A 21760-nucleotide genomic window follows, 5' to 3' on the forward strand; every position below is an offset into this window, starting at 1 on the left:
GCCACAGCAGTCTGGTGTGAAGACAGACACAAACATATCCACCAAGCCTCCGCTGCACAGACAACTTAAGTGGCACTTCAAGCAAGCCCCATAACAATCTTGCTGAGTATTTTTCCAATCTACAGAAGAACAAACATATTCTGAGGAGTTTGCAAGTTTGCAAGATCTTAGAGGCAGGGATTGCATGCAGGGTTCATACCTAACCCCAGACCCTTACGAGCTGTGTGGCTTTGCGCAAGTGATTTCTCTTCCCTGAATCTCAGTTTTCTTGTCAGTAAATGGGAATTCTCACTTCACAGAGTGGATATAAGAACTAGAAGCATCAGGAATGTGGAGCGTTTAGCTTGGTATTGGCACATAGTAAGCCCTCAATAAATACTAGTGACTGCATTATTGCCTAGAGGTGCACAACTGATGAGAAGGATTTAAAATCAGGGCTCTGATACCCCAGAGCCCATGCACTTTTTTCTGCCGCTCAAGATCTCCCCATCTTGTCAAATGGGCTCCAAACCAGATATTTCAGCTTGGCGAGACTGCCAATCGATGCTTCATTATAAATAACTCCACCCTTCCTGCACACAAATTCATTACTGATCCTTCCGGGCTTAAGGTTATATTTTATTACATAAAAGTCATCTTTTACTTTTATTAAATAAAAGCCACTTGGAAAATTCCATTGAGGGCTTTGCACTCAAAGGGCTCACAATCAAAGCTTGGGTGTCATCCAACTCTATGCTGGGACAATATTTCAGTAGTGCCCACCACGGGGTCCCCAAGGGTTTCCTGTGGCACTGGAGTGCAGAGAGAAGATGGGGACACTGGAGCTGGCCTCCCATGACTGGAGGAAACCTGACGGGTGTGTATGACCGTAGTGGGGAACGCATATTGAGCTCTTGTGTATGCCAGGGACCATGCTGAGCCCTCAGTCCAGATGGTCTCACTTTAACCCCATGAGGGGCTACAGCAGGGCTCAGAGAGATCAGGACCCATGCCCAAGCATGCAGGCAGGGGCTGGAAGAGCTGGGATATGAACCACATCTGCAAAGTCTGGGCTCTTAACCATCACTCCACACTGCCCCTGAGACCATGATCTGCTCAGATTGATGACCATCACCAACCTTCCTTTTGGAAGAAATGACGAAGTTGACATTCCCTGTGCCAGACTGTGCAGGCACCAGGGATGAGGACATGGCCTTACTAGGGTCCCTTCCCAAAAGGAGCTCACAGGTACAAGCAAAGAGACAGTGTTGAGGCTGGGGCAAGACTAGAATGCCCCCCCAGAAGCCCAGAGGAGGGGCTGTTACCCAGCCTGGGAGTCTGAAGCTTCCTGGGGCCAATGGCATCTGAGCTGAGTTTTAAGGACAAGTATGAGTTAAGAAGGTGGAAGGCACAGAAAGGAGGAAGGGCATGCCAGGCATCTCCCCGTCTCTGACCTTCCCCTCCCTCATTGACAGTGGGCTGGGTGTGTGAGTCCCGAGAGGAGGTCGAGGAGGGTCTGAGACTCAGGACTGAGTGCTTTGCACAGCATCTGCAGAGATACAGCCTGAAGCAGATGACATCATGTCGGGCTCTCTGGCTGGGCTGGGAGCAGCTTGGGGTCAGAGGCCATGTTTTTTCATCTTAGACCTGGGGCCAGGCTGGGCTGGCACAGAATGGCGCTGACATCCTCCGGGCATGTCTGTCCTTCCACCCCTGACTCCTCATCCTTCCAGGAATTGAGTGGATTCGTGTCCCCTGTTGGTGCACTCCCCTCCACCCGAAGACCCCCCTCTGTCTCTGGAAGTGTAAGGAAGGCACAAGTCACGGGTTTGCTTTGAGCCTCTGCTCTGTCCTAATACACATCCCTCCTGTCCTGAGCACATTTCTGCTCCCAAACCAAGCGGAATAGCAGATTCTGTGGCCCAGTCAGACTGCCTGCATCCACATCCTGGATCTGTAGGAACTCCCCTGTGACCTTGGACAAGTCAGTTACCTTCTTTGCAGCTCAGTTGTCTTATCTATAAAATGGGCTTGATAATAATAGCTCCTATCTCATAAGAAGATGGTTGTGAGGATTAAGTGCTTGGAACAGGTCCCCTTATGGGGTAAGCACTATATCGTTGTTATCGTCATTGTTATTATTTCTCAGGCTTCCACTTTTAACTCCCTTCTAAAATGGTCTTTGCCTGGGATGCTGGGACGAGGCTAGGAAGCCAGAGGACCAGTGAGTTCCTGCCCACTTGTCTCTCCAGTTGTGGGATCAAGGGCAGGTCAGAAAGGGACATAGAGGCCGGGCACGGTGGCTCATGCCTGTAATCCCAGCACTTTGGGTGGCTCAGGCGGGAGGATCACTTGAGGCCAGGAGTTTGAGACCAGCCTGGGCAACATGGTGAAACCTCGTCTCTACTAAAAACACAAAAATTAGCCGGGCATGGTGACATGTTCCTGTAATCCCAGCTATTCAGGAGGCTGAGGCAAGTAAATTGCTTGAACACAGGAGTGGAGGTTGTGGTGAGCCAAGATCACACCATTACACTCCAGCCTGGGCGACAGAGTGAGACTGAGACTGTCTCAAAAAAAAAAAAAAAAAAAAAAAAAAAGAGGGACACAGGTAAAGATTTTGCTTCTCTAAACTCTAATGTCTCAAGTGGGGGTAAGAACACCTCCCTCATGCTGTTGGGAGAATCGTGTGAAGACAATGAAGCCTTTGCCAATTGTGAATTGTAAAGAGCTGTCAAATTCTAGTTACCCAAATTCCTTAAATTCTTCACAACCAGGAAGCTTATGAAAAAAGTATGTGTCACTATATATACCGCTGACCCTTGAACAAAACAGGTTTGAACTGCATGGATCCACTTATCTGTGAATTTTCTTCTGCCTCTGCCACCCCTGAGACAGCAAAACCAATCTCTCCTCTTCCTGTTCCTCAGCCTACTCAATGTGAAAACAATGAGGATGAAGACCTTTGTGGTGACCCACTTCCACTCAATAAATAATAAATATATTCTCTCTTCCTCATGATTTTCTTAATCACATTTTCTTTTTCTCTAGCTTACTTGATGGTATGAGTATGGTATGTAATACATATGACATAAAAATATGTGTCAATTGGTTGTGTATGTTAGTAACAATACTTCTGGTTAACAGGAGGTTATCAGTAGTTAAGTTTTGGGAGAGTCAAAAATTATATGTGGATTATTGACTGTAAAGTGAGTTGGCTCCCCTAGCCCCTGACTTGTTCAAGGGTCCAGTGTACATAATATGTACATACATACAGTTAACATATGCTTGCTCTCTCACTGTATGTGCTTTGCAAGACTCCATAATAGCCCTGTAAAAATAACTCCTATTTGCAGATAAGAAAACTGAGGTTCAGAGAGGTGAATACACTTGCCTGGGGCCACACAGCAGGGAGCTCTGACTCCAGAATCTGACTTCCAAGGATCCCAAGTGAAAAGGCTCTTAGGCTCCTCCTGTTTCCCTGAGGGATTATCAGCTCTCACCCCAATCACTCTGACCTCTGTAACCCTCAACCTTCAATCCTGATAGCCCAAACCTTTGTCACACTCCTGATCCTGCCACAGAGCTGCCTTCTCTGAGCCACCTTCACAGATTTCCCTTCATCTCCTCCTCAAGGCCTCTGCAGTCAGTTACCACATGAAATCACACCTGCAGTGCTGTGTAATTCCTAGTCAATGATGTTGCTCACTGAATCCCTTGGGGTACCCTTTATGAAGCTCTCTGCCCAGTGAGAAATATGAGAAATACTCCGGAGGATTCAGGGTAAGGAACAGTGTTGCTTCTCTTGAGGAACTGGGTTGCTTTCTCGCTCTTGATCATCCATGGTCTACAGCTGATCACATTTCCCTTTTCAATGTGACCACAAGGAAGCTCAGAGTCATGTTTGTTGGCCAAAGGCACAGAAACCTCTAGGCTGCAGGTTTCTGCACTGGTTTTGGTTGGTCCTTATGTCTACATCCCATTATACTTTATATTGGTTTTACTTCCTTGTAATAAGTAATAATTGACTGGGTGTACATAAGAGCCCAAACACTGTATCAAGCACTTGCACTGCATCAGCTCATGCATCTCCAACAACCTCCAGGAGTGGTACTGCTATCACTCCCATTGTAAAGGGAGGAAGTGATGCTAGTGTCACAGACTTCAGCCAGTGACAGACCCACATCTGGGTTCACTCTGACTATGAGCCTTGCTCTTCACCACACTGCTTACTGGAAAGGAGAACACATTTACCGATGTCTGTTCACACCTTTCCTGATGCACCAGGCCCTCCAGCTCCACCCTACAGGGACACCCTCCTTCTTGCTCCACTTTTCCTAGCCCCTCAGGGAATTCACCCTCCCAGTTTTCAGGATAATCTAGCTGAGGTCTGGGGTGCACACACACACACACACACACACACACACACACACACACGGGGGTTACTCCCCAGAGACCACATCATTCATCACAGCCCAGGCAGGCAGGCTGGCCTGACAGCAGTTAGTCTGCCTCCCTTTCCACCCTCAGCTGCCCAGAGAACCCAGGGGAAGCCCATTCTCCAGGCCCAGCACCAAGATTCTGTCTGAGACCCTGAACTCATACTGGATTTGGCCCCAGGGCAAAAGCCACCCCGCCCTTAGCCTCCTGAGTTAGAACTCCCTAAGCCAGTCGTACTGGTCCATTCCCTGGGACAGTCCCAGGAGGGATCCAGAAGGGAATGCCAGGGAGAAGGTGGCAGCACAAGGCCCACGTGTGGGCGGCAGGAGACTTGCTGTGTCACCTGAGCAAGTTGCTTCTCCTCTCAGGGCCTCAGATGTGCAATCTGCAAAATGGGGATGATAACAATACCCACCCCACCTGCTGTGCGGGACTAGAATGAGCTAAGGTGACAGGAATTTGTTTTTGGAGTCAGGACTGGGCAGCAGACGATCTCGAGAACACTTTCAGATCTGGGATGCCCTGCATATGCCTGCACCAGGTGCTCCTCCCAGCTCATCAGTCTTGCCAAGAATGTCAGAGAAAGACCCGGGAAGGTCAAGGCCCCAGAGGTCTGAGAGCTGTGCTTTGTGGGAGAGGCATGAACTGGAACAACTGAAACTTTTCTTGACCAACACATTTACTAGGTGGCAGTCTCTAAAAATCAAAATCACTTTTTTTTTTCAGTGTAGGAGTTTCCACTCGCTTTTAAATTCCTTCTCTAAGCTCAGCCTCATCCCTAGCAACCAGGTTCAGGAATCCTCTCTAGGAAGCATCCCCTCTCCCTCCTGTAGTAAGTGGAAGGATGCACTCTGCACTCCCCACCCCTGCAAAATGGTGCATCCACTAGAAGTTGTCAGTGCGACTTTGTTTGGGGAAAGGGTCTTTGCAGCTGAGATTAAGGTCAGGATCTCATGAAGAGGTCATTTGGGGTTACAGTGGGCCCCAAATGACAGTCACCGTATAAGAGGAAAAGCAGGGGGAAGATTTCACATGGACAGAGAACAGAAGGCCATGTGGAGACGGAGGCAGAGATGGGAGGGATGCTGCCCCAAGCCAAAGAACATCTGGAGCCACTAGAAGCTGGAAGAGGCGAGGAAGGATCCTCCCCTGGAGCCTTCAGAGGGAGCATGGCCCTTGATTTCAGAGTTCTGGCCTCCAGAACCATGAGAGAATAAATTCCTGTTGTTTTAAGCCACTCAGTTTGTGACTGTTTGGTATGACCATGCTGGAAAACAAATACACGCCCCATTCTGGCTCCTACAGGGTCCTGCTCACCCAGGTGGGGCACATGGCATTTATGTGATTATTGCTGGCTTATGCATCTGATTAGATAACAAGTTATCTGAGGACAAGACCTGGGTCTTATTCAGCTCCATTTCCTCAGACTGGAGCAGAATCCAGGCACCAGACAGTTCCTCTGGATACTGGGCTTTGTTCGGTTTCGTTTTGTTTCTCTGACACTACGGACCAGGGCGCCATGTGGCTTGAGCTTACTCACAGCATGGCAGCTTCAGGGGAGTGGGCTTGTTGCCTGGCAGCCCTGAGCTCCAGGAGCAAGTGTGCCAGGGAACATGGCCTTTTATAACCTATCCTTGGGGGTCAGTGCTTGGAAATCACATAGGGGTCACTTCGTTCATACTCCTTTTATAACTATTTTGAAATAATTACAGACTCACAAGCAATTGCAAAAGTAGTACAGAGAAGTTCCATGTACCTATCACCTAATTTCCCCAATAGTAATATCTTATGTAACTCTAGTGCATTACCCAGAATATTGTTTGATGAATGAATGAATGAATGAATGAATGCTTTTTTTTTCTATCTCACTAGGTCTGTCTGGATATTACAAATAATAACAGTGACATTGTTGATGCCATAGAACATAAAACAACACAACAAAGGGATTAAGGGCCCAGAATACGGCTTCCCATCCATCAGGGCTGGACTCTTGCTCCATGACCTGTGAGCTGTGCGACCCTAGGCACATTACTTAGCCCTCTCTAAAGCCTCCATTTCAATATTGGTGCAATGGGGATAATCCAAGGACCCACCTCCTATGGCTATTGTGAGAATTGAAGAAGTGGTATTGGTGAAGCATTTGCAGCACTGCCTAGCATAAGGAAGTTCAACATTAATCATTAATAAAGTACTTCCTTTGTGCTGGACAATGAGCCAAGGAGTTTATCCCATCTCACCCAAGCCTCGTGACCACCCTACAGGGTTAGGACACAATTGTATGCATTTTCAGACAGGGAGGGACACAGAGGCTCAGGGGGGTGAAATAAGCCCCGTGAAGCACGTTGCACCGTAGAGCAGAAAGTCAATGTTGTTATTTTTGTTATCAGCGGTGGCTCTGACCACAATCAGCGTCCACCCAAGTCTTTTTTTTTTTTTTTTTTTTTTTTTTTTTTTTTGAGACGAAGTCTCGCTCTGTCACCCAGGCTGGAATGCAATGGCACAACCTCGGCTCACTGCAACCTCTGGGGTTCAAGTGATTCTCCTGCCTCAGCCTCCCAAGTAGCTGGGACTACAGGTGCAAACCACCACACCCAGCTAAATTTTTGTATTTTTACTAGAGATGGAGTTTCACCATGTTAGCCAGGATGGTCTCGATCTCCTGAACTCGTAGATCCGCCCACTTTGGCCTCCCAAAGTGCTGGGATTACAGGCATAAGCCACCGCGCCCATCCATGTCCACCCAAGTTTTCTATCAGCACCTGGTTCTGACTCTCACTCTGTCCAGTTCCCCAGGCCTCTCCCTCTGCTGCAGACCATGTCTTACCTGACAATGCCACCCAGGCCACCCACACAAAAAAGCCCTACTATGTAACATGTGCTCATCCTCCACCAGCCCCCAGCTCAGTGCCTGGCACATAGTAGGCACATAATAAGCACATGCTTTACTATTGCTGGCATCATAATTTATTAAACACCTACTATGTGGCAGGAGCCAAGCCCATTAGAAATGTTGTCACAGAATGTTCCCAAACAACCTTGCAAAGGGGACAGTATTCTTCCCCATTTTACAGATGAGGAGACTGAGGTTTTGGAAACATATACAGCTTAATGCCCATGTTGTTGCTGTTGTTGTTGTTGTTAGTGTTACTATTTGTGGCTCCACTCGATTGCTCATCTTGTGTTTGCGAGTCCGAACTCCACCTCTCTGCCCTGAAGCTTAGCCCACGCGGGGGCCCAGATCCCACCCTTATAATGGGCTACACACACATACACAGGCATGCGTGCTCACACAGACACACACACTTCAAATGCACACACACACACACACTTCCTGCCTCCAATGTAGGAAGATATTTACAATCTCCAAACCCAAAAAGCATTGCTATCTAGCATACTCAAGGGGCCCCTTCCTGCAAATCCAAAAAACAGCGACCCTAACAGGACAATGGGCAAACGATAGGAACAGGCAATTGACAGGAGGGAAATCCCCAAACCCAGGCATATGACAAATTGAAGATCAAAGAAATGCACATGAAAACCACAACCAGATGACATTCTACACCTTCTAGACTGTGGCAAGAACTAGAAAGCTGCACGCTTCCCAAGTTGGCCAGGTGGGAGCACAGGCACCTCATGCCATGCTGCAGGTACCTGCCAACCCCCTGTGATGGCTCCTGAGTGAATACCCAGGCAATGCCCCACCTCCCTGCAAGGAAGTACCCAGGGAGGTGTCCATGTGCATTGTTTTCAGATATGTCTTCTTTCCCTAGAAGCAAATTCTCAACTGACGATTCTGGCAAAAGTGATTTATTAAGGAAGCATTTCAGGAAAAACTGGTGAGGGAGTGAGGAAGTAGGAGGAGGCCAGGCAGGGGTGCAGCATCCCACAGAGTCCTACAGAGGGTGGCCTTGGCTCACGCCCATCGAGGACCCTGGGAACAGTGCAGGTCACATTCCAAGAGTATTTGCATGCCTCCACCCTGTCCTGGAGTGCGCACTCCCAGCCGCTCCCAGCCTCTGAGGTCAGTTCGCCAACAAAGAGCCACAGGTGCTGGCTTTTGGGACCCTAATAGTGCTGCCCTACATTGAGAACGTGTCTGCAAAGCAGCAACACATGTTTTGCAAGAATCCAGCCAAATAGCAAGATGCACATTGAACACATTAGAATGGCTCCATGGGAGAGAGGGTGGGAGGGGTCACGGGACTAGGAAATAGGGCTACTGGGAAATGAGCGCTGTGAAGAAAGAAAATACAAGTGCAGAGGCTTCTGGGGGCCCCTGATGGAGAAGCGGAGGGATGGAGGGGTATAATTATGTCAACCCTCCCTCCTCTCCTGAGGTCCAGAAAACCCCAAAACAATCAAACAAACACTCCAATCCCTGCCTAGGGCTCATGCTTGGGTGGTGCCCAACTCAGAGTCTTGGTTACTGAATCCCTGACCAAGCCACAGTGGCCAGGCAGGGGGCCAAACACTCAACCCTCAGAACCCCACCCATGTTCCCCGTTAGGCGGGAATGAACTTGGACCAGCCAACGGAAGTAACGTCAGCCCAGCCAGGAGCGGCTGTGCAGAGTCCTGAGCCCCAGTCCTTCCTTGCCAAGCCCAGCCCCTGCAGAGGGTGGGATGGTCACCAGGCAGATGATCGTGTCCTGCCCACACCCCCGCTGCTGGACCCTTGCTGGGAAAGGGACAGGGCCTCAAGGTCGCATCTGGCTCCTCCTGCCATGCAGAACAAAAGCCTCGAATGGACATTATTGGCTTAAGTTTTATTAAACAAATACATATACAGTCCTCTGTATGGTTCAACCACTATTCTAAACACAGCTACTAATGAGAAAACAGGCATAGAGAAGGTAACTAACGTGCCCAAGGTCACATAGAGGGCTCAGGTAAGTAAGGTAGGTCCAATTAACCATGCTGAAAGAATGCTCAGAGACAGGCTTCAAACCCAAAGCTTGCTGAATTGACAAGCTCACTCTGTCCACTGCCTCGCCTCCTTGGAACATTCCAGAAAACTCTAGCTTTTGCCCCAGTGGAACCTCCCAAGGGCCCCCAAAACATCAATCTGGCAAGATTCGGGGTGTGCATTTTACAGACGGAGCAAGGCAAGGCTCCGGGTCCTCTGCGATTTTCTCCCCCAGGTCCCTCTGCCTCTGGTAAATAGCCTGAATGCGAAATGCCTCCAATCTCGGTTACAGGAGAAGCCCTTTGGAGGCGGGAGTCATTCATTTATTCATCCATCCTCCAAGGATATGTGGAGCCTTCTGCGCCCCAGTGCTGGCATGGCTGCTGGGATGCAGCACACCATGGGTGAGAGCACACCTTTTCTCTCTGCAGCCTCCCCCTAACCCTGCAAGGTCTTGGCATCAGTCCCACTTTACCAACGGGGATGTCTGAAGCCGAGGCAGGGGAGCGAGTAGCTTGCCTCACACCTGCCTGGTTGGTTGATCGATAACAGTGTCAAGCAGGGATTGCAGGGCTGGAGGAGAGCAAGGCTGGGTGTTTACCCTCCAGCTCCTTCCCTGTAGGGTCTCTATGGGTCGACTTGGCCACAGCTACACTCTCCAGGCGCCAAGAACCACTGCTCCCTCTTGCCCCTCCGCCTAGGGGCAGTGAGTTCTCCTTGCCATTACCAGGACTGGGATTCAAAAACCGAGTTCATATGGATCCAGGGCCCCACCTCCTCTGGCTGTTCCCTTGCTGGTGTGTGTCCTAGGGGCTCAGTGTACAGCAGGGCCGGGGGCCATCTGGGCAGCAGATATTTGCCTTCTGCTTCCTTGATTAAACCCCTTTGCCCAGTGGGTTCCTTACGTCGCAAAGCACTGGCTGCTTTTCTGCCCTGGTCTGTCTGTCCTTTGTCTCTTTCCCTACTTCCACCTCTGTCCTGTTCTTACTCTCTTCTGTCTCATATCTGACTTGTTCTTTCTGCCTCTCTCTCTCCCCTGGTCTCTGTGTTTGCCTCTCTTTGTTCCTGGCCCTCTCCATCTATTCCATCTCTCTGCAGTCTCCCTGTCTTCCCCGTCTCCACCTCCTCCTCTTTCTCTTCCCATGTTGCCTCCATCTCCTGCAGGCCGGTCATCGGTCAGCCCTCCCCCTCTGACAGGCTCAGCTGCCCCTCACCTGCAACATTCCTCACCTGTGCTCCCAGCCAGCCCAAGCTTCCAGCAGCCGCTCTGTCAATCTGCTGTCTCTTTCATCGCAGCCTACCACTAACCTCTTCCTGAAAGCAGGCCACAGGCCAAAAGCGGGGGCTTTATCAGGGCCTGTGGGCGTAAGAGCCCATCAGGGAAACTGGAAACATTCCTCGCTCTGCAAATGACCATGTTTGGCCTGGCTCCTGTCCCCATCTTCTCCCCACATGCCCCACCCTGACCGTCCAGCCAGATGGCTCAGACACCTCTCCTCCAGTTCTGTCAGCCTCCAAAAGTTGCTGGGAGGCCCCTCAGAGGACATCTCTTGCAGAAGAGAAACCAGGACCCAGAGAGTGCATGACCCTCTCTAAATCATAGACAGGAGGGACTTGGTCTCTTGCTTATGTTGTATCCCCAGAGCCCAGAACTGTGCCTGGCACTTCCGTAACTTGTGCCTCAGTGTGGTCCACATAGACTGTTGCATAGATTTGCAAATAGGGAATCAGAGAGGTGAAGTGACTAGTCCAGATTCACACAGCCTTTAAGCATCAGCTCAGGATTTGAACCAAGGACTTTTTGACCCCAGAGCATAAGATCACAGCCTTAGCCAGCAGCTGAAATATAATGAGGCCTGCCAGTCACCACTCTTGCCCTCAAACATGTCTCTTCTGAGCAGCATACCAGCCTCCCCCAGGCCTGGACGACTGTAGGTGCTGATGTCTTCGCCTGCTGCCAGAGTTTCTGGGCTCGTCCCGTTCACCAGATCTCCTACCCTCCAGGGCAGAGAGAAGGGGCAACTCATCTCCCAAGGATGGCTCCAGAGACACCTCCACATCCCTGTATCCGCAGGCTCTGAGTGACTCGGGAACCTGGAAACCACACAGTGCCTGCAGATGTTCCAACCACAGGCCTGGCTGCCAGCCCCAGGACAGAATTAGCTCCGTGTCAGGACAGAATTTCCTGCCTGGTCCCACGCCCACATGCGGGAGCTCGCACTGAGTCACCGCAGCAGAGCACAGTGGCACGGGCTGCCTAACAGACTATCCCATTTTCTTTAGGATTTGGAAGGGGCCACGACGGAGCTTAGGACTCCATAAGAATGGGCAAAAACAAGGAGCTTATGCCCCTGAACCCAGACAGCCCACCTGCTTAGAGGCCAGGAAGAGCAGCTGATGAGCACACGGACACAGGAAGACCCCCCAAAATATTCACGCCACTGCCTGGCATCCTCCCATTAGAACACTACTCCTTGAGCCTTAAAAGCATTTCCTTCCTCCCCGGGGATCTCTGTCTCCAGATCGCTGTCTGTTCTGTGCCCTACAGGCTGACCTGCTTGAAAGCTCAATAGGCTGTTTGCCCTCTGACCTCTGGTTTGATCTACAACTGCAGGCGTGGAACGTGCGGTTGGTGCAAACCCTCCAGCTCCCTCCCTGTCAGGGGTGTGCGGCCACAGTCACGCTCCTTGGGTGCCATAACTACTTCCTGCTCTAGCGCCTCGGTCTAGGGGCAGTGAGTTCTCGCCTTCACTGGACCCGGAGCGTGGTAGGGATCCCTTGTACTGTCTACCCTTTTGTCAGTCCTCCCCTGACTAAGTTCTCATTAATCGCCTCATTTGAGTGGGTCGTCTGTCTCCTGCCAACACTCTGACTCAGAAACCAGACTCTCCACGCCTCCCCCTCCCTACCTACCCCGACATCTATCAACAAGTTCTTCCCATTTTGTCTTCCCAACAACTCACAAATCTGAGCATCACCTCTGCTTACCTATGTGGCTACCTGGGACTCCTAACTGGTTAGAAACCTATCTACCTAGTACATAGACAATTTTATTCCTAGTAGACAAATCTTTTCAAGAAGCAAACCACATCATGTCACTCCTTGCTGAAAACCTCTTAGCACCTCCTTGTTCTTAGAATCAAGACCAATGCCTTACTATGGCCGGAGCAATCTAGACCCTGCCTACCTGAGGACTGCGCTGAGGCTCAACCCCAGACCCAGACTGAACTCTGACCAAGTTCCATGAGAACACGCCGTTGCAAACTCAGCCTCATTATCTTATTGGACACCTAGCTGCCCTTTTACCATCTCCCCAGCAGCCATTCCTAGCCACAGAAGGTCCCCAACAAGAGCATTTGATGGACATCTGTCCTTCCAGGCCAGGAAGCCCCTGTAGCCCCCAGTAATGGGTCCTGTGCACAAGCCCTAAGTATCTTCCCAGCCACCCAGCTTGTGCCTCTCCCCATAAACACTGCCCCAGCCCCTGAAGCTGCCCTATAAACAAATTTTCTCCCCTGCGCATATCCCACTGGACTGGGAGGCCCAGCACCATATTCTGTTAATCCCCTGACGTCAGCCTTGGGTCCACTCATGCAAATAATCCCCAAGCTATGAACACATTGTAGCTACAGGGCAGCTGGTGCTGGGGCTGCTCACGGCTTGCTCAGGATGTGGTCGAGAAGGCAGCTAGGGTGAGTGACTTCTGCCCATGCTGGGGGCCAGCCTGTGGTGCGCACTTGGTGCGCTGTTCTGAGTGTGGGCTTGGAGTCTCAACTCTGGGAGGTGGCGGAGGCCCCACATGCCTTACAACCAGGACAGCACAGCTCACCCTCTGCCCTTGCTTCTCTTCTCTGGCACCCTGAGATACCTAGAAAGTGGCAACTCAAGCAACTTCCCCAGCCACAGGGTCCCAATCTGCCAGGGGGCAGGGAGAAGGGCGCGGAGGTGGAGAACCCAGACTCATCCGCTCGGCAGCCCTTGTGTTTAAGTCCCATGCCTCTCTCCTTCCTTCTCTGTTGCTCTGGCAGATGAATGAGAAGAACATTGCACCAGGCCCCCCAGACTCACACAAGAGCCCTGGCCAGGTATACTAGATGCAGCAGGCCATGCTGTGAAGGAGCACTAGACCCTAGCGTGTCTGCGTTAAATAACATCAATAATAACCACCGTAGTAACTACATTCTAGTGAACACCCACTATGTGTGCTAGGACATTGAGAAGCCCTTTTTGAGCATCATCTCACCCAACCCCATGAGACAGTGACCCTTATAATGTCCATTTTAGAGCTGAGAAACTGAGCCCCAGGGAGGTTAAAAGTCTTGCCTCACAAGGTCAGGAGATCGAGACCATCCTGGCTAACACGGTGAAACCCCGTCTCTATTAAAAATACACAAACAAAATTAGCCAGGCGTGGTGGCGGGCGCCTGTAATCCCAGCTACTCTGGAGGCTGAGGTGGGAGAATGGTGTGAACCTGGGAGGCGGAACTTGCAGTTAGCTGAGATCCCACCACTGCACCAGCCTCGGCGACAGAGCAAGACTCCATCTCAAAAAAAAAAAAAAAATGTCTTACCAAGGTTATGTGGCTGGTGAAGGGCAGAGGTGGAATTTGAACCCAGATGAAGAATCTCATGCTCTTTCTTTTGTAACACACAGGCTCTACTTAGCAAATGTCCTTAAATATATCCCTGACTCTTTGGTCCCTCAATTTCCCCATCTACGAAACAAGGAGGGTTGGAGTTATCTCAAAGTTCCCTCTCAGCTTTGAAAAGACACCATAACTGAATGAACCAAGTGTCTATTTCCAGCCATGGGGCCAATATAAAAACACGGCACGACTCTGCTCCATGCTGTGTTATCCTGGGCAAGTTGCTTTACCTCTCTGAGCTGCACTGGAGTCACCTACGAAATGGCAATAATAAAATCTTCCTTTCAGGAAATCGGGTCAGCGGGAGGGTCTGGATAATGGGATCTTCTGGGATCCTGACAGCTCTAAGATCTCTGGGCCAGAGGTTCAAGATTGATTTACGTTCCATCTGTCCCGCCACTCCAAGAGCAAGACTGGGGTCCTGGCTGCCTGCAACAAGGTTGTGTGATGCATCTCTCATTCCAAGCTGCACGGCAGCTAAGAGCCCACTCTTGAGAGTCAGCTAGACCAGGTTCAAAGACCTTTCCTAGTTCAGTGACAGTGGACAAATTGCTTCTCCTCCCTGAGCCCCATCTGTAAAATGGGCTATTAGTACTTCCTTCCTGGGGTGAGCATGAGCGTGTCGTGACACAGTGATGTGGACATGGCACCTGGTACACAGCAGGAGCTCAGCAAATGTCTGCATAGAAAAACCAGCTTGTGATGTTCCGTGAGCCCCTGTCCCACAATAGAGAGGACAAGGCTGAGTCCAGCTGGCTGGTTCTGCCCAAAGGAAAGGGCTTTGTTTCCAGAAATTAACAGAGCTCAGAGAGTAGCCTGGATAATGTCTAGAAGCCTCGGGAGGAGAGCCAAGCCGCAGGACAGAGATGCCTCTCGGCCTCCTCCCAGGCCCCTTCTGCCCCGGGCTGGATGAGGAAGCCATGGCTTCTGCCATTCCCATCCTCAGCTCGGCCTCCACCTCCCCGGCATCCCTACATCCTCTGCAAGAGGCTCTGCAAAGCATGTTTCACTTTACTCAAGTCCCTCAGTTGAAACCAAGCTATTGTCTGGCCTCAGTCGGGACAGGGCATTAACACCTAACAAGGAGGTGGCCATGGCTGGGTGACCTAGACCCGCTCTCCACACCTCCAAGTCTCTCTTTCCACTTCTGGGGCATGTGGACCACCCAACATACCACGATGGTGAAGGAAAATAACCTCTGTGGCACACCTAGAAAAACAGCCAGCCCTTCGTCAGGTCACACACAATGGCACTTTCCCGTCATTCTCATTTCACAGATGACAAAACTGAGATTCAGAGTCACTGAAGTGAGCAAGTGAGCACGTGGGTAGAACCCGGAGCCCCAGGCTGGGCTTCCAGCTTCTCCTCCCTTGGTTTTCCATGGAGTCATGTTACATATCGTCTGGAACTAGGTTTCGGATCTAGCTCCAGCACTTCCTGGCTGTGTGACGTCATATAGGTTACTTACCTCTCTCAGCCTCAGGAGCCTCCTGGGTAGCATCTGTCTCAAGGAGTTGTGAGGATTCAATGAAACAAGGCTGGTGAAGTGCTTGTCACCACCACAGCCACTGCGTTAATAGGGAAAGGCAATTTCTTTCACAGGGTGAAACTGAGATGTGTTTCTACCGCTCCCACAGTGAAGCCCACTGTTTTAGGGTCCCAGGAGAATTTGGCAGGGCACAAGCCCCTTCCCAGCTCTCTCCTCTGCTCATTCCCTGAGCACATCTGGTCCAGCGTAGCCCCGCCCGGACCTCTCGCTGGCCGCTCAACAGCCTGTTCCCTCAACAGCAGGCCACCTTGTTCTGGAGACTTCCTGCCACGTCTTGACTGTTCCCCTCCAGGGCTCCTGTCACTGTAGGAAGTGTGCTCAGCGTGGGCCCAGGGAGCTGGGAATGAGGTTTGGCACCTCTTCTTGGAAGAGGTCAGAAAATAGAGGTTCTACTGGAGGGTGAGGACGGGTAGGGCAGGGGCCCCTCCAGACAGGCTGACTCAAATCCCTCAGGAGGCTGAGAAGCTTCCGACAAGACAATCTTGACGTTGGGCTCAGCTCTGAAGGCCAAAGATTCTTCCTTCCAGTCCTCTAATCCTCCTGTTTCCCTTCCTCCATACTTCCAAGAAATAGTCATCAAATTCCTATTATGAGCCAGGCCTGGATCTGAGTACTGGGGTTGCAGCAGGGAACAAACCAGACACATCCCTGACCTTGGAGTTGGGGTGGGGGGGTTGTCAGGGGTGACAGATGCTAAACAGTCAAGTAAACAAACAGATAATAAGGAAAGCAAACACATCTGGAGCCAGACTGCCTGAGTTTGAATCCCAGCTCTGCTGTGTGACCATGGGCAAGTCACTACACCTCTCTGTGCCTCAGTTTCCTCATCTGGAAAATAGGAGTCATCATTGCTCCTCCCTCACAGAGTTGTTACAAGGATTAAATGTTGGTAATGGGTTTATGTTGGTAATGTTTTAGAAGCATGCTTGGTTCATCTGAAGCTCTATGTAAATGCCGAAAAAATAAAATGAATATAATAGCAGGCAGTGATTTGTGCTGTGAATAAAATATGAAGAGGGTCATCTTTTCAGAGAGGCTTCTTGGAGTGCCCTCTCTAAAATAGAATTCCCCTCTGCCAGCATTTATGCCCTGTTCCACCTCTGAATGGAGACCTGAATACACAGAGAGGGAGACATGGGCTGGTGATGCGGAAGAGCATGGTAGCCAGTGGGAAGAGCAGATGCAAAGGCAGGAGGATCGCTTGAGCCCAGCAGCTCAGGGCTGCAGTGAGCTATGATTGCACCACTATACTCCAGCCTGGGTGACAGGGTGAGACCTCCATCTCCAAAAAAAAGCCAGTAGTGGGCAACATCTAAGGGTCACACTCCTTGCCAGATGCTGTGGGAGTAAGATGGCCCAGCCACTACCTTCATGTAGAGAAAGTGGGTGCAGGAACAGATCATGGCACAGTCAGTATTCTGAGACGTCACCTAAATGCCAGGCTTCCAGCAAACTGGCCATGCTGGGCTTGCATTACAGAACAGTGTTATCCACAGTCCCCACCCCTCCCTATTTTCCCCTGGGGTAATAAGCCAGTTGCAATTTGCCATTGAGTTTGTCCAGGGCCTCTGCTGTGGCAGAAATAAGTGCAATCCAGTGAGAGAAAGAAGAACCAAGACATTCTCACTTTCAGCTTTCATAGGAGAGCACATATTTCTTTGTGGACATGAAAAATGTTCATAAATGGGTCATTTGGGTCTCCTGCCTGGCCCTGTTGGTCACTGAGTGTGTGGCCCTGGCTCTGCACAAAGTAAAGGGAAAGGGCTGGGGGAATCAGGGGATGCTTCCTGGAGGAGGTGGCATTTGAGCTGAGCCTTGGAGAGGATAAAGCCTTTGCCAGATGGAGCAGCCGAGGGAAATGATATACATACCTGCAGAGACACAGAGGCTTGATAAAATGTGGATAGGGGCTGTGTGTGTGTGTGTGTGTGTGTGTGTGTGTGTGTGTGTGTGTGTTTGTCTTAGGGGAGGGGAGAAGGCAGGAGATGTGGCTAAGGAAAGAAGAGAGTTTCAGATTGTGAGATCCCTGCAAGCCATCAACTTCATCCTATGGGCAATAGGGAGCCATGGATGGTTTTAAGCAGAGGGTGCCATCTTTCTAAAAAGATTCCAGCTTCTAACCTGGGTGGCTGATGTGAGGGCTATATTGAAGAGGAGAAGCTGGAGGCAGGAGAATAGCAAGAGGCCTGGTGAACTGAGGGCCCTTCTGCCAGTTCCAGGCTGACCCAGAAAGTGCAGTTTTTGGAGGCTCCAGGCGTCAGGATATCCCATCAGAGACCCGGGAAGCCCAGCACTCTCTATTTTTCTTGAGGATTTTTCCTCAGCCCACAAGGACTGGTTTGTTTCCAGAGCCATTTCCATGGCAACCACCAATGCTCCAAGAAAGGTCTTGAGTGAGCGGAGGAGTGAGGACCAGAGATACTCAGATGGGTCTTCACGGGAGAAGTCAGGTCACAGAGAGGGGCCCATACTATCCAGTCCTGGGGGCTGAGAGCCATCTTCCCCTGGAGTCTGTGATGCCACAGATAAGCTATGATTGCCATGGTAACACTGAGTCCCCCATCCCTGGGCCTCATGGACCCAGGGCCTTTCAGCAGGGGAGTAGGCAGAGATAGGAGGGAGGCAGTGCTGAGGGGCAGCCAGAACCTGTAGCTTACCAGGCACATCCCAGGACATGTGTGTGAGGCAGGTAAGTTTGAAGACCGCCTCCCCACCCCCCGCCCAGGAGATAAGCAGGGTGCAGATGAAGGAGCAGTCTCTGGGGTCTGGTGTTGGGGTTCTGGAAAGGCAACCCCCACTGCAAATTGATGCCAGATACACGCTGCTGCTATGCCTTCAATTCCACCATCAGGGTCCTGCTTTCAACTCTCCCCCAGTGAACTGAAGTCAATGTCGTGATGACGGTGGAGAAGCAGAGGCCCACACACAAAGAGGAAGGAGCTTTTGGACACAGTTATACAGCAGAATGCAGCAGGACTGGGACTCAGATGCCAAAACCATTCCAAATATGTCACATCCAGTTAGTAGTTGACGTGAATGTGTGTATGTGTGCGTGTGAGATATTAACGCTTAAAAGTGCTAGGGAGACCGGGCAGGGTGGCTCATGCCTGTAATCCCAGCACTTTGGGAGGCTGAGGCAGGAGGGTCACTTGTAGCTAGGAGTTCAACACCAGCTTGGGCATCACAAAGAGACCATGTCTGTAGGAAAAAAATAATAATAATTTTAAAAATTAGCCAGGTGTGGTGACACACACCTTGTAGTCCCAGCTACTCAGGAGGCTAAGGTGGGAGGATTGCTTGAGCACAGGAAGTCGAGGCTACAGTGAGCTATGATTGCACCACTGTACTCCAACTTGGGTAACAGAGCAAGACCCTGCCTCCTAAAAAGACATAAAGTGCCAGGGAAAGGATGCTAAGGGGAAAAGGCAGCACAGAGAGGGAGAGCTGGTGGAGACAAGAGGCAACAGGAGGAAGCGTGGGCCACTGAGCATGGGCATTAGCCTCCCTTCCCCTTGGACAGCCCAAATGAGGTCAGTAACCCAAGGCCCAGGACAGGGCTGCAGGACTCATGGGAAGTCCCAGGCTAGGGGCAGGGAGGGACTGCTGGGGGGACCTCCGAGGCCAAGTCCTTCCAAACCAAACTACTCCCTGTGCTCAAGGAGCCCAGTACCCCTGAGCATGGTTCAAAGTACCTGGGCCTCTGCTCTTGCAGGTCCCTCTGCCTGGGGTGTGCTTTTCACAAGCATCCCCTTGCTCCTCCCAGCCTCACGTGCACAAATCCGGGCAGAGCAGGCAGCAAGGTGACAGGAGGAAAGAGAGCCATCCTGCTACGTGCCAGGCACCTAGCTGTGAATTTGACTTCCCCTCATCTCCTTGTGTCCTGACAACCCATCTTCCCCCTGGCCTGAGGAGCGGAAGAACATTACTCCATTCCACAGATGTTGAAACTGAGGCTCTGAAAGGAATGAGATCAGGATCACCACCCAGTGCCTGGTGGAGCCAGGACTTGAACTCAGACCTGTGGGAACCCAAGGCATCTATACCCTTATCACAGCACTTCCAAGCATCATGGATGGGCTGACGGGCCCCTTTCGCTACAAAGCACTCCTTCCTCCCTAGGACTTCCCTTACATCCCGCCAGCACAGCTTCTCCACGGGGAACAGCCCTCACCCGCTGACTGTCACGGGGTCCTCGGGTGCAGCTCTGGGGTGAGAGGAACCAAAACTGAGAGTCTGGGGCTGATGGAATCCACCCCCTGCTTATGAGGCACCGATGGCATACTCAGTGCCTTCACTCACAACAAACCTTCAAGGTAGATATTTTCATTCCCATTTTTCGGATGTGGAAATTAAGGCATAGAGAAGCAAGGGCACTGGCCCAAGATCCCACAGTAGGAAGGGACAGAGGGGAGGTTTGAATCTGCGCTGTCCTGACTCCAGAGTCCATGTCTTAAGTGACAGTCACTGTCCTTCATGTTCTGTGCCTTGCCTGCTGCACGTGGGGCCCTGCGATCTTGTATCAGCTGTCCCCACCTGTGCATCTGTCCCCACCTTGCACATTCGCAACCCTACCTCATTGCCTTGGGCTACTCAGAGACTCCAAATCACTCCCCCTCTGCACAGTCTCCACAGGCTGGCCAGACTCCCAAGGCAGGGGGGGCTGCAGAGGCCTGTCCAGCCACATGGAGTTTTGAAACATCCCAGAGCCCTGAGCTGCCCCAGGGTCCTCCTGCCTAGGCTGCTAGCCCCGAGCACAGAGGCCTTGGAGCGCTCAGGCAGGCTCTGGCCCCTTGGAATTTCCTGGCTCCAGCCCAGGCAGCTGACAAATGGACTGGCACCACTGCCAGCAATCAGGACGGTGGAGTATGAGATCCCACCCTGTTCCCAGGCACAGGGAAGGAGGGGCAGGCTGCCCTTCCTTTTGACCCCGTCACCAGGCTGTCACTTCTCCCAAGGCAAAGCCCAAGCCTTGACCCAGGAGGGGTCTTGCTGGAAACATTGCCCCCCACCCTACCCCACCCCACCTTCCATGGAAAACAAAAAGCTGCTTGAAGACCAGAGGAAATTCCAGAATCCTAAAAGTCATTGCTGGAGAGGCTTTAGGATCAAGGGGTCTTGTACCCTCATCTTACAGGAAAAGGGAAGTGGGTCAGTGTGGCTGAGAGCTTAAGCCTCATTCAGTTACAGCAAATCCACACATGAATCCCAGCTCGGCCCTTCCCATGCTATGTAATCTTGGGTTACCAAATCACAGACTCCTCGTCTGTAAGGGGGGTCAATGTAAAGATTTCATGTGAGATCATGTATGTAGGGTGCATAGGGTGACCGACCAGTTGTCCTGGTTTGCCAGAAACCAAGGGGTGTCCTGGGATGCAGACTGTAAAGTGCTCAAACTGGAATGTCCCAGCAAATCAGGGCCCGCCGGTCACTCCATGAACATGAAGAGACTGGCTCCAACAAACCTGCCCTTTGGCTATTATGTTTAAAGAGAGCTATGTCTGGAGTCAGCTATCAGTGAGTTTGAAACCCCCACTAGCAGAACTTCTAGAAAGACTTGTCAAGTCTTTAGAAAGCTCTTCCTTTTTTTCTCTAAACTGACCTTGAGCAACCTGCCACATTCATGTCAGTGTTGGTTTAGGCCCCTGGAGTCACACAGGACGAGCCAGCCACCTCCCTCCCCAGGCAGCAGCCACTTCCTCCCTTTAATCTCAGCCAGCACTTCCTCTGCATCATTCTTAACCCCTTGCCAGCCGACCCCCACCAGGCCATCCAAGCTGCTCTCCTGGGTTGGGGAGGGGTGCCACAATACGTTTTTGCTTGCAGATTTGTTGATTTTTTTATTTTTGTTCACTTATATACTGGCGTGATGCAGCTGTGGATGGTGGGAGGTTCAAAAGAGGCTCACTTATACAGGGAACATAAAGTAAAAGAGGGAAGGGAAACATGGGTAGAGACAGAAAATGGAGCCACGGCTAAGGGTGAAATGCAGGGGACAAAAAATATCCTAAATGCTGACAGTGTCTGGACCACACACTGGACCCCCAGCTTCCTGAAAGGGGGACCCAGTTACATGAGTCACACGCTCCTTGTGAAAAAGCAAACCCACTCAGGGGGAATGGCAAGGCCTCCTGATGCTAGGAGCAGGAGGACTGTCTCCAGAAGCGTGTGGAGAGAAGACATGGGGGATCTGATCACGGAACGGGGCCTCCAGTTCCTGAATGTTTTAAGGGAGGCACCAAAC

At 51.1% G+C, this 21760-nt stretch overlaps 1 protein-coding gene across 3 annotated transcripts in view; it reads right to left on the reverse strand.

Annotated features, from left to right (window-relative positions):
• CMKLR1 (chemerin chemokine-like receptor 1) overlaps positions 1–21760 on the reverse strand; it is a 55568-nt gene that overhangs the window by 8754 nt on the left and 25054 nt on the right. The window lies entirely within an intron of this gene.

The sequence above is a fragment of the Macaca fascicularis genome, chromosome 11, assembly GCF_037993035.2.
Source record: "Macaca fascicularis isolate 582-1 chromosome 11, T2T-MFA8v1.1".
Lineage (NCBI taxonomy): Eukaryota > Metazoa > Chordata > Mammalia > Primates > Cercopithecidae > Macaca > Macaca fascicularis.